The sequence below is a fragment of the Gobius niger genome (genome assembly GCF_951799975.1).
Source record: "Gobius niger genome assembly, chromosome: 1".
Lineage (NCBI taxonomy): Eukaryota > Metazoa > Chordata > Actinopteri > Gobiiformes > Gobiidae > Gobius > Gobius niger.
This window is the reverse complement of record NC_136852.1, coordinates 1615157-1625103: the sequence shown is the minus strand read 5'-3', so window position 1 is coordinate 1625103 and position 9947 is coordinate 1615157.

Below are 9947 nucleotides of genomic sequence, written 5' to 3'. Positions count from 1 at the left end.
TCTCCCACCTCTGGTATACAGTCATTTATAATTCAAAGCTTTTACATTTCACAGGTTGAAAATCTGATGAGATTTGGTCTCAGTCTGGAAATGTAGAGCGAAAATCCAAAAGTTTGTGATTATTGATTATTTATTTTACAGTTTTTCTCTTTGTCATAGTGTTTAAGATATACATACATATATACACATACAGATATTTGTATACACACATATACACCCCTGAGTCCCCGCGGTCCGAGTCCCCGTTGACCCCGCGGTCCGAGTCCCTGTCCTAATATTTGCCGTGTCTGTGGCGCTTTGTAAACATTTCCCGTATGTCCTCGTGTTTAGGGCGCGGAGAGCGAGGGCCAGCTGTGCTCGGGCCAGCTGTGCTCGGGCCAGCTGTGCTCGGGCCAGATGTGCTCCGGCAGCGCCCTGGACTCCGGCAGCTGCAGCACTTTGGCCTCGTCCGTCATCGAGGTGGAGCCGGACCAGGACTCGACCCGGGACTCGGCCCGGGACCAGGACCAGGTGGGTCATGTGACTAAAGTCCTTTCTTTTCATCTCATTTTTGCCGCTTCCCTTGTTCCTCTTTTGTGGGGGTTTTGTCACTTTTTGATGCTTTTTTGTTGCCTTTTTATCCTTGTTTTCTTCTCGTTTTTGATGCTATTTTAAGGCTTTTTTTTCAAGAAACCTTTAGATTTGGGTAAAGCCACACTGGAGTCTGTGCCGGAAGGATCAGACCAACTTCCTTCTAGCCCCTTTAAGAGGATAAACGAACAGGAAGTGACTCGGCCCGCCCCAAACTGACGGTCATTTCCCTCTCCATCCAGGAGCCTGAGGAGGAGGAGCTTGTGACTCCGCCCACTTCGCTGTCCATCACTGAAGAAATCCTCCAACTCCTGAACCAGAGCCGGCGAGACGAGGCGGCGCCGAGAGAAACGGTCAGAGAGAAACTAAACTCTGAACGTTTGGTATCTACGTGTAGCAGGAGAGGCTGAGGGGACGCAGCGATCCAAATATGGGCATTTCCTGTGGGGGGAGGAAGTCTGCAAGTTTGAAACAGTTTAGAAAAGTGTGACGTAAATATGAGGGGAAAATTGTCACAAGTTTTCAAACAAAAATGTCCAAAATTGTTGATAGTTTTGACACCGGGATTTTGTTTTATTGCCTTAATGTTGATGCGGCGACAAAACCACTGATTAAATGTGTTTTTGTTAAGTTCTAGTTCCAAAGATTTACTTTTACAAAACATTTATGACTTTTTAACATTTTTCAAAACTTTTCAAAAATTTCCAAAACTTTCTTAAAACTAATAAATGTTTCCAAACTTTTCTAAAATGATCAAAACTGATACAAACTTTTTTCAGAAACTTTCTCAACACTTTTCCAAAACGTTCCCATTATTTCCAAAACCTTTCAGAGACTTTCCCCAAAAAATGTTCATAACTGATCCAAATTAAAAAAAATAAAAAAATTCTAAATTTTTCCAAAACGTTTCCAAAATGCTCCAAAACTTTCCATAAACTTTCTCAAAACTTTTCCAAAATGTCCAAAAAAATTCAAAAACTTTCTTAAAACTAATCAATTTTTCCAATTTTTTCCCCAAACTTCTAAAATGTTCATAACTGATCCAAACTTTTATCAAAAACTTTCCCATAATTTCCAAAACTTTTCAGAAACTTTCCCAAAGAATTAACTGGTAACTGATCCAAATGTTTCTATTTTTTTTTTCCAAATTTTTCCAAAACGTTTGTAAAATGTTCAAAACTGATACAAACTTTTTTTGAAAACTTTCTCAAAACTTTCTTAAAACTAATCCATTTTTTCCAAATTTTTCCCCAAACTTTTCTAAAACGTTCCCATTATTTCCAAAACATTTCAGAGACTTTCCCAAAAAATTTAAAAAACTGTTCATAAGTGATCCACATTTTTCAATAATTTTGTCTAAATTTTTCCGAAACTTTTGTAAAATGTTCAAAACTGATACAAACTTTTTTCAAAAACTTTCCCAAAATTTCCAAAACGTTTCCAAAATTTTCTAAAACTTTCCATAAACTTTTCATAAACTTTCTCAAAACTTTTCCAAAATGTCCAAAAAATTTCAAAAACTTTCTTAAAACTAATCAATTTTTCCAAATTTTTCCCAAACTTTTCTAAAATGTTCAAAACTGATCCAAACTTTTTTCAAAAACTTTCTCAACACTTTTCCAAAACGTTCCCATAATTTCCAAAACTTTCCAGAAACTTTTCCCAAAAAATTCCCAAATGTTTTAACCTCTTAACTCCCGCCTGAACCGAGAGGATCTTTTTCCTCACGGCATCACATTTTTCATCCATTTTTTTGTTGGGTATTCAACTCATTTTTGTAACTTTTTTTGTCATTTTTTCGTCAATTTTTTTAAATCACATTTTTGTCATTTTTTGGGGTCATTTTCAGTTTTTATCAATTTTTCGTCACTTTTTTGTCACATTTTTGCCACTTTTTCATCCTTGTTTTCGTCTCAGTTTTGTTGCTATTTTCACACCTTTTTCCCAGAAGCTTTTGGATTGAGGTAAAACCAAACTGGAGAAAATGTGCTTGATTCAGGCGGGAGTTAAGGGGTTAATGTTCATAACTGATCCAAACTTCTTTTTCCAAAAAAATTCCAAAACCTTTCAGAAACTTTTTCAAAACTAATCAATTTTTTCCAAATTTTTCCCAAAACGTTTGTAAAATGTTCATAACTGATCCAAACTTCTTTTCCCAAAAAAATTCCAAAACCTTTCAGAAACTTTCCCAAAAAATTAGCGGATTAACTGATCCACATTTTTCATTTTTTTTTTCTATATTTTTACAAAACTTTTCCAAAATGTCCAAACAATTTCCCAAACTTTCTTAAAACTAATCAATTTTTCCAAACTTTCCCCAAACTTTTGTAAAATGTTCAAACCTGATAGAAACTTTTTTCAAAAACTTTCCCAAAACTTTTCTAAAACGTTCCCATAATTTCCAGAACCTTTCAGAAACTTTCCCAAAAAATTTAAAAACTGTTCATAAGTGATCCACATTTTTCAATTATTTTGTCTAAATTTTTCCGAAACTTTTGTAAAATGTTCAAACCTGATACAAACTTTTTTCTAAAACTTTCCAAAATGTTTCATTTTTAGAGACTTTCTCAAAACGTTTCCAAAACTTTCTTAAAACTAATCAATTTTTCCAAATTTTTTCCCAAACTTTTCTAAAACGTTCCCATAATTTCCAAAACGTTTCAGAAACTTTCCCAAATAATTTAAAAAATGTTCATGACTAATCCAAATTTTTACATTTTTTTTTTCTAATTTTTTCCAAAACTTTTGTCAAATGTAAAACTTTCCCAAAATTTCCCAAAACTTTCCATCAACTTTTCAAAAACTTTCTCAACACTTTTCCAAAATGTCCCAAAAATTTCAAAATGGTTTCCAAAACTTTCAAAACTGATTCCAAACCGTCTCCCACAAAGGAAACGCCCATATTTGGATGACAGTGTCTTTCGTGCTACACGTGGATACCAAACCTGTCCTGGATGAATCTGTGAGAACAAACCTGGAAACGAGAGCGTTTGTTTTTGACTCTGTTTCTTCTTCTCGTTGTTTTCCAGGCGCCTCCGCTCGACCAAAACAAACATGGCCGCTCTAACTTCACCTGCCCCCTCCCTCCCATCGTGTCGCCGTGCAGCCCCGAGCCGCTGCCCACGATGCCGCAGGAGGTGCCGGAGGAGCCGGAGGAGCGAGACGGCGCCCACAGAGAAACGCCGGCTGAAGATCAAACCGTTTTGGAAGAAGAAGAAGAGACTCGTGTGGAGGAAACGATGGCAGAGATCGCTCCAGAAGCTGACGGTCACAGAGAAATCCAGAACCTCCAGGCAGTGACAGAAACGCCTGATGAAGCCGCGGAGAGGCTCGTAGAGGAGGACGCGGCGGCGGCGGCGGCGAGGAGGCCGTGTGTGTCGAGAGGCCCCCGGCGCCGCAAACGGGACAAGAACATCATCGAGAAGATCAGGAGCTACTACGAAGCGGCGGCGGAGGAGGAGGAGGAGGGAGAGAGCGAGGAGGAGGCGGAGTCACGGAGGAGCAGCGTCTCACAGAGCCCCTCACAGATCCCCTCCGACATCTCGCAAATCCGCTCTCAGATCCCCTCAAAGATCCCCTCAGAGATCCCCCCACAGATCCCCTCTCAGATCTCCTCACAGAGCCCCTCTCAGATCCCTTCACAGATCCCTTCACAGATCCCCTCTCAGATCCCCTCCGACATCTCGCAGATCCCCTCTGGTCTCTCTCAGATCTCCTCTCAGATCCCCTCACAGATCCCCTCTGGTCTCTCTCAGATCCCCTCACAGATCCCCTCTGGTCTCTCTCAGATCCCCTCTCAGATCCCCTCTGGTCTCTCTCAGATCTCCTCTCAGATCCCCTCACAGATCCCCTCTCAGATCTCCTCTCAGATCCCCTCTCAGATCCCCTCTCAGATCTCCTCTCAGATCCCCCCACAGATCTCCTCTCAGATCCCCTCTGGTCTCTCTCAGATCCCCTCTGGTCTCTCACAGATCCCCTCTCAGATCCCCTCACAGATCCCCTCACAGATCCCCTCACAGATCCCCTCTCAGATCCCCTCCGGTCTCTCTCAGATCCCCTCTGGTCTCTCACAGATCTCCTCTCAGATCTCCTCTCAGATCCCCTCCGGTCTCTCTCAGATCCCCTCCGGTCTCTCACAGATCCCCTCCGGTCTCTCACAGATCCCCTCTGGTCTCTCTCAGATCCCCTCCGGTCTCTCTCAGATCCCCTCCGGTCTCTCACAGATCCCCTCCGGTCTCTCTCAGATCCCCTCCGGTCTCTCACAGATCCCCTCCGGTCTCTCTCAGATCCCCTCTGGTCTCTCACAGATCCCCTCCGGTCTCTCTCAGATCCCCTCTGGTCTCTCTCAGATCCCCTCTCAGATCCCCTCACAGATCCCCTCTCAGATCCCCTCCGGTCTCTCACAGATCCCCTCTCAGATCCCCTCCGGTCTCTCTCAGATCCCCTCCGGTCTCTCTCAGATCCCCTCTGGTCTCTCTCAGATCCCCTCTGGTCTCTCTCAGATCCCCTCTGGTCTCTCTCAGATCCCCTCTGGTCTCTCTCAGATCCCCTCCGGTCTCTCTCAGATCCCCTCCGGTCTCTCTCAGATCCCCTCTGGTCTCTCTCAGATCCCCTCTGGTCTCTCTCAGATCCCCTCTGGTCTCTCTCAGATCCCCTCTGGTCTCTCTCAGATCCCCTCTGGTCTCTCTCAGATCCCCTCCGGTCTCTCTCAGATCCCCTCCGGTCTCTCTCAGATCCCCTCTGGTCTCTCTCAGATCCCCTCTGGTCTCTCTCAGATCCCCTCTGGTCTCTCTCAGATCCCCTCTGGTCTCTCTCAGATCCCCTCTGGTCTCTCTCAGATCTCCTCACAGATCCCCTCCGGGGTCAGCTCAGACAGGACGGCGCTCTCTGAGGAGAACAACAAACAAAATGGAGGAGTTTGTCCGGAAATGCGTGACGTTTTTAAAGAAGATGGCGGCGGTCACGTGACGGCGCTGAATGTGGGCGTGGCCCGAGCAGGCGGTGATGAAGGTGGCCCTAAAGTGGGCCGGTGGTCTCGGCACTCCCGGATCGTGTCGGCGAACCGCGCCCTGTTCGAGGGCATGGCGGCGGACGTGGCGAGGATGGGGCTGTTCGAGCCCGTGGTCGACCCCGTCCTGCTGGAGAACTCTGAGCGGATCCTGAACAAAGTGCAGACGCTGGCGCGGATGTACAGCGAGAAGGCGGGTCACGCCAAAGCGCAGCACCAGCGCCGGGGCGGGTTCGGCCAATCCCGGAGCTCCGCTGCAGCGAGGGGAGGCGGCCAGAGCAACGCCGCGAACGGACCGGCCAAGAGCCAGGACGGACGGAGGACACAGGGTGAGTCTGGGTTCAGTAAAGGTTAAGGACAGACGGACACAGGGTGAGTCTGGGTTCAGTAAAGGTTAAGGACAGACGGACACAGTGTGAGTCTGGGTTCAGTAAAGGTTAAGGACAGACGGACACAGGGTGAGTCTGGGTTCAGTAAAGGTTAAGGACAGACGGACACAGGGTGAGTCTGGGTTCAGTAAAGGTTAAGGACAGACGGACACAGGGTGAGTCTGGGTTCAGTAAAGGTTAAGGACAGACGGACACAGGGTGAGTCTGGGTTCAGTAAAGGTTTAGGACAGACGGACACAGGGTGAGTCTGGGTTCAGTAAAGGTTTAGGACAGACGGACACAGGGTGAGTCTGGTTCAGTAAAGGTTAAGGACAGACGGACACAGGGTGAGTCTGGGTTCAGTAAAGGTTAAGGACAGACGGACACAGGGTGAGTCTGGGTTCAGTAAAGGTTAAGGACAGACGGACACAGGGTGAGTCTGGGTTCAGTAAAGGTTTAGGACAGACGGACACAGGGTGAGTCTGGGTTCAGTAAAGGTTAAGGACAGACGGACACAGGGTGAGTCTGGGTTCAGTAAAGGTTAAGGACAGACGGACACAGGGTGAGTCTGGGTTCAGTAAAGGTTTAGGACAGACGGACACAGGGTGAGTCTGGGTTCAGTAAAGGTTTAGGACAGACGGACACAGGGTGAGTCTGGGTTCAGTAAAGGTTAAGGACAGACTTATCTTTCGTGTGGTTAAAGGATCCGCTCCTTTCCGACCTTTTAACATTTTTCAAAACTTTTCAAACATTTCCAAAACTTTCTTAAAAATAATCAATTTTTCCAAACTTTTTTCAAAAACTTTCCCAAATTTTCCAAAACTTTCCATAAACTTTTCAGAAACTTTCCCAAAACTTTTCTAAAATGTTCATAACTGATCCAAACGTTTTTTTCCAAAAAAAATTCCAAAACTTTTCAGAAACTTTCCCAAAAAATTAACTGATCCAAATTTTTCTATTTTTTTTTTCTAAATTTTTCCAAAACGTGTAAAAATGTGTACATGTAAAATGTTCAAACCTGATACAAACTTTTTTCAAAAACTTTCCCAAATTTTCCAAAACTTTCCATAAACTTTTCAGAAACTTTCTCAAAACTTTCCCAAATTTTCCAAAACTTTCCGCAACACTTTTCCAAAAAGTTCCCATAATTTCCAAAACTTTTCAGAAACTTTCCCAAAAAATTCCAAAATGTTTTGATGTTCATAACTGATCCAAATTTTTCCAAAACTTGTAAAAATGTGTAAATGTAAAATGTTCAAACCTGAACTTTTTTCCAAAACTAATCAATTTTTCCAAACTTTTTTCAAAAACTTTCCCAAAGACGGAGGACACAGGGTGAGTCTGGTTCAGTAAAGGTTAAGGACAGACGGACACAGGGTGAGTCTGGGTTCAGTAAAGGTTTAGGACAGACGGACACAGGGTGAGTCTGGGGTCAGTAAAGGTTAAGGACAGACGGACACAGGGTGAGTCTGGGTTCAGTAAAGGTTTAGGACAGACGGACACAGGGTGAGTCTGGGGTCAGTAAAGGTTAAGGACAGACGGACACAGGGTGAGTCTGGGTTCAGTAAAGGTTAAGGACAGACGGACACAGGGTGAGTCTGGTTCAGTAAAGGTTAAGGACAGACGGACACAGGGTGAGTCTGGGTTCAGTAAAGGTTTAGGACAGACGGACACAGGGTGAGTCTGGTTCAGTAAAGGTTTAGGACAGACGGACACAGGGTGAGTCTGGGTTCAGTAAAGGTTAAGGACAGACGGACACAGGGTGAGTCTGGGTTCAGTAAAGGTTTAGGACAGACGGACACAGGGTGAGTCTGGGTTCAGTAAAGGTTAAGGACAGACGGACACAGGGTGAGTCTGGGTTCAGTAAAGGTTTAGGACAGACGGACACAGGGTGAGTCTGGGTTCAGTAAAGGTTAAGGACAGACGGACACAGGGTGAGTCTGGGTTCAGTAAAGGTTTAGGACAGACGGACACAGGGTGAGTCTGGGTTCAGTAAAGGTTAAGGACAGACGGACACAGGGTGAGTCTGGGTTCAGTAAAGGTTTAGGACAGACGGACACAGGGTGAGTCTGGGTTCAGTAAAGGTTTAGGACAGACGGACACAGGGTGAGTCTGGGTTCAGTAAAGGTTAAGGACAGACGGACACAGGGTGAGTCTGGGTTCAGTAAAGGTTAAGGACAGACGGACACAGGGTGAGTCTGGGTTCAGTAAAGGTTTAGGACAGACGGACACAGGGTGAGTCTGGGTTCAGTAAAGGTTAAGGACAGACGGACACAGGGTGAGTCTGGGTTCAGTAAAGGTTTAGGACAGACGGACACAGGGTGAGTCTGGGTTCAGTAAAGGTTTAGGACAGACGGACACAGGGTGAGTCTGGGTTCAGTAAAGGTTAAGGACAGACGGACACAGGGTGAGTCTGGGTTCAGTAAAGGTTAAGGACAGACGGACACAGGGTGAGTCTGGGTTCAGTAAAGGTTTAGGACAGACGGACACAGGGTGAGTCTGGGTTCAGTAAAGGTTAAGGACAGACGGACACAGGGTGAGTCTGGGTTCAGTAAAGGTTTAGGACAGACGGACACAGGGTGAGTCTGGGTTCAGTAAAGGTTAAGGACAGACGGACACAGGGTGAGTCTGGGTTCAGTAAAGGTTTAGGACAGACGGACACAGGGTGAGTCTGGGTTCAGTAAAGGTTTAGGACAGACGGACACAGGGTGAGTCTGGGTTCAGTAAAGGTTAAGGACAGACGGACACAGGGTGAGTCTGGGTTCAGTAAAGGTTTAGGACAGACGGACACAGGGTGAGTCTGGGTTCAGTAAAGGTTAAGGACAGACGGACACAGGGTGAGTCTGGTTCAGTAAAGGTTAAGGACAGACGGACACAGGGTGAGTCTGGGTTCAGTAAAGGTTTAGGACAGACGGACACAGGGTGAGTCTGGGTTCAGTAAAGGTTTAGGACAGACGGACACAGGGTGAGTCTGGGTTCAGTAAAGGTTAAGGACAGACGGACACAGGGTGAGTCTGGGTTCAGTAAAGGTTTAGGACAGACGGACACAGGGTGAGTCTGGGTTCAGTAAAGGTTAAGGACAGACGGACACAGGGTGAGTCTGGGTTCAGTAAAGGTTAAGGACAGACGGACACAGGGTGAGTCTGGTTTCAGTAAAGGTTAAGGACAGACTTATCTTTCGTGTGGTTAAAGGATCCGCTCCTTTCCGACCTTTTAACATTTTTCAAAACTTTTCAAACATTTCCAAAACTTTCTTAAAAATAATAAATTTTTCCAAACTTTTTTCAAAAACTTTCCCAAATTTTCCAAAACTTTCCATAAACTTTTCAGAAACTTTCCCAAAACTTTTCTAAAATGTTCATAACTGATCCAAACGTTTTTTTCCCAAAAAAATTCCAAAACTTTTCAGAAACTTTCCCAAAAAATTAACTGATAACTGATCCAAATTTTTCTATTTTTTTTTTTCTAAATTTTTCCAAAACGTGTAAAAATGTGTACATGTAAAATGTTCAAACCTGATACAAACTTTTTTCAAAAACTTTCCCAAATTTTCCAAAACTTTCCATAAACTTTTCAGAAACTTTCTCAAAACTTTCCCAAATTTTCCAAAACTTTCCGCAACACTTTTCCAAAAAGTTCCCATAATTTCCAAAACTTTTCAGAAACTTTCCCAAAAAATTCCAAAATGTTTTGATGTTCATAACTGATCCAAATTTTTCCAAAACGTGTAAAAATGTGTAAATGTAAAATGTTCAAACCTGAACTTTTTTCCAAAACTAATCAATTTTTCCAAACTTTTTTCAAAAACTTTCCCAAAGACGGAGGACACAGGGTGAGTCTGGTTCAGTAAAGGTTAAGGACAGACGGACACAGGGTGAGTCTGGGGTCAGTAAAGGTTAAGGACAGACGGACACAGGGTGAGTCTGGGTTCAGTAAAGGTTTAGGACAGACGGACACAGGGTGAGTCTGGTTCAGTAAAGGTTAAGGACAGACGGACACAG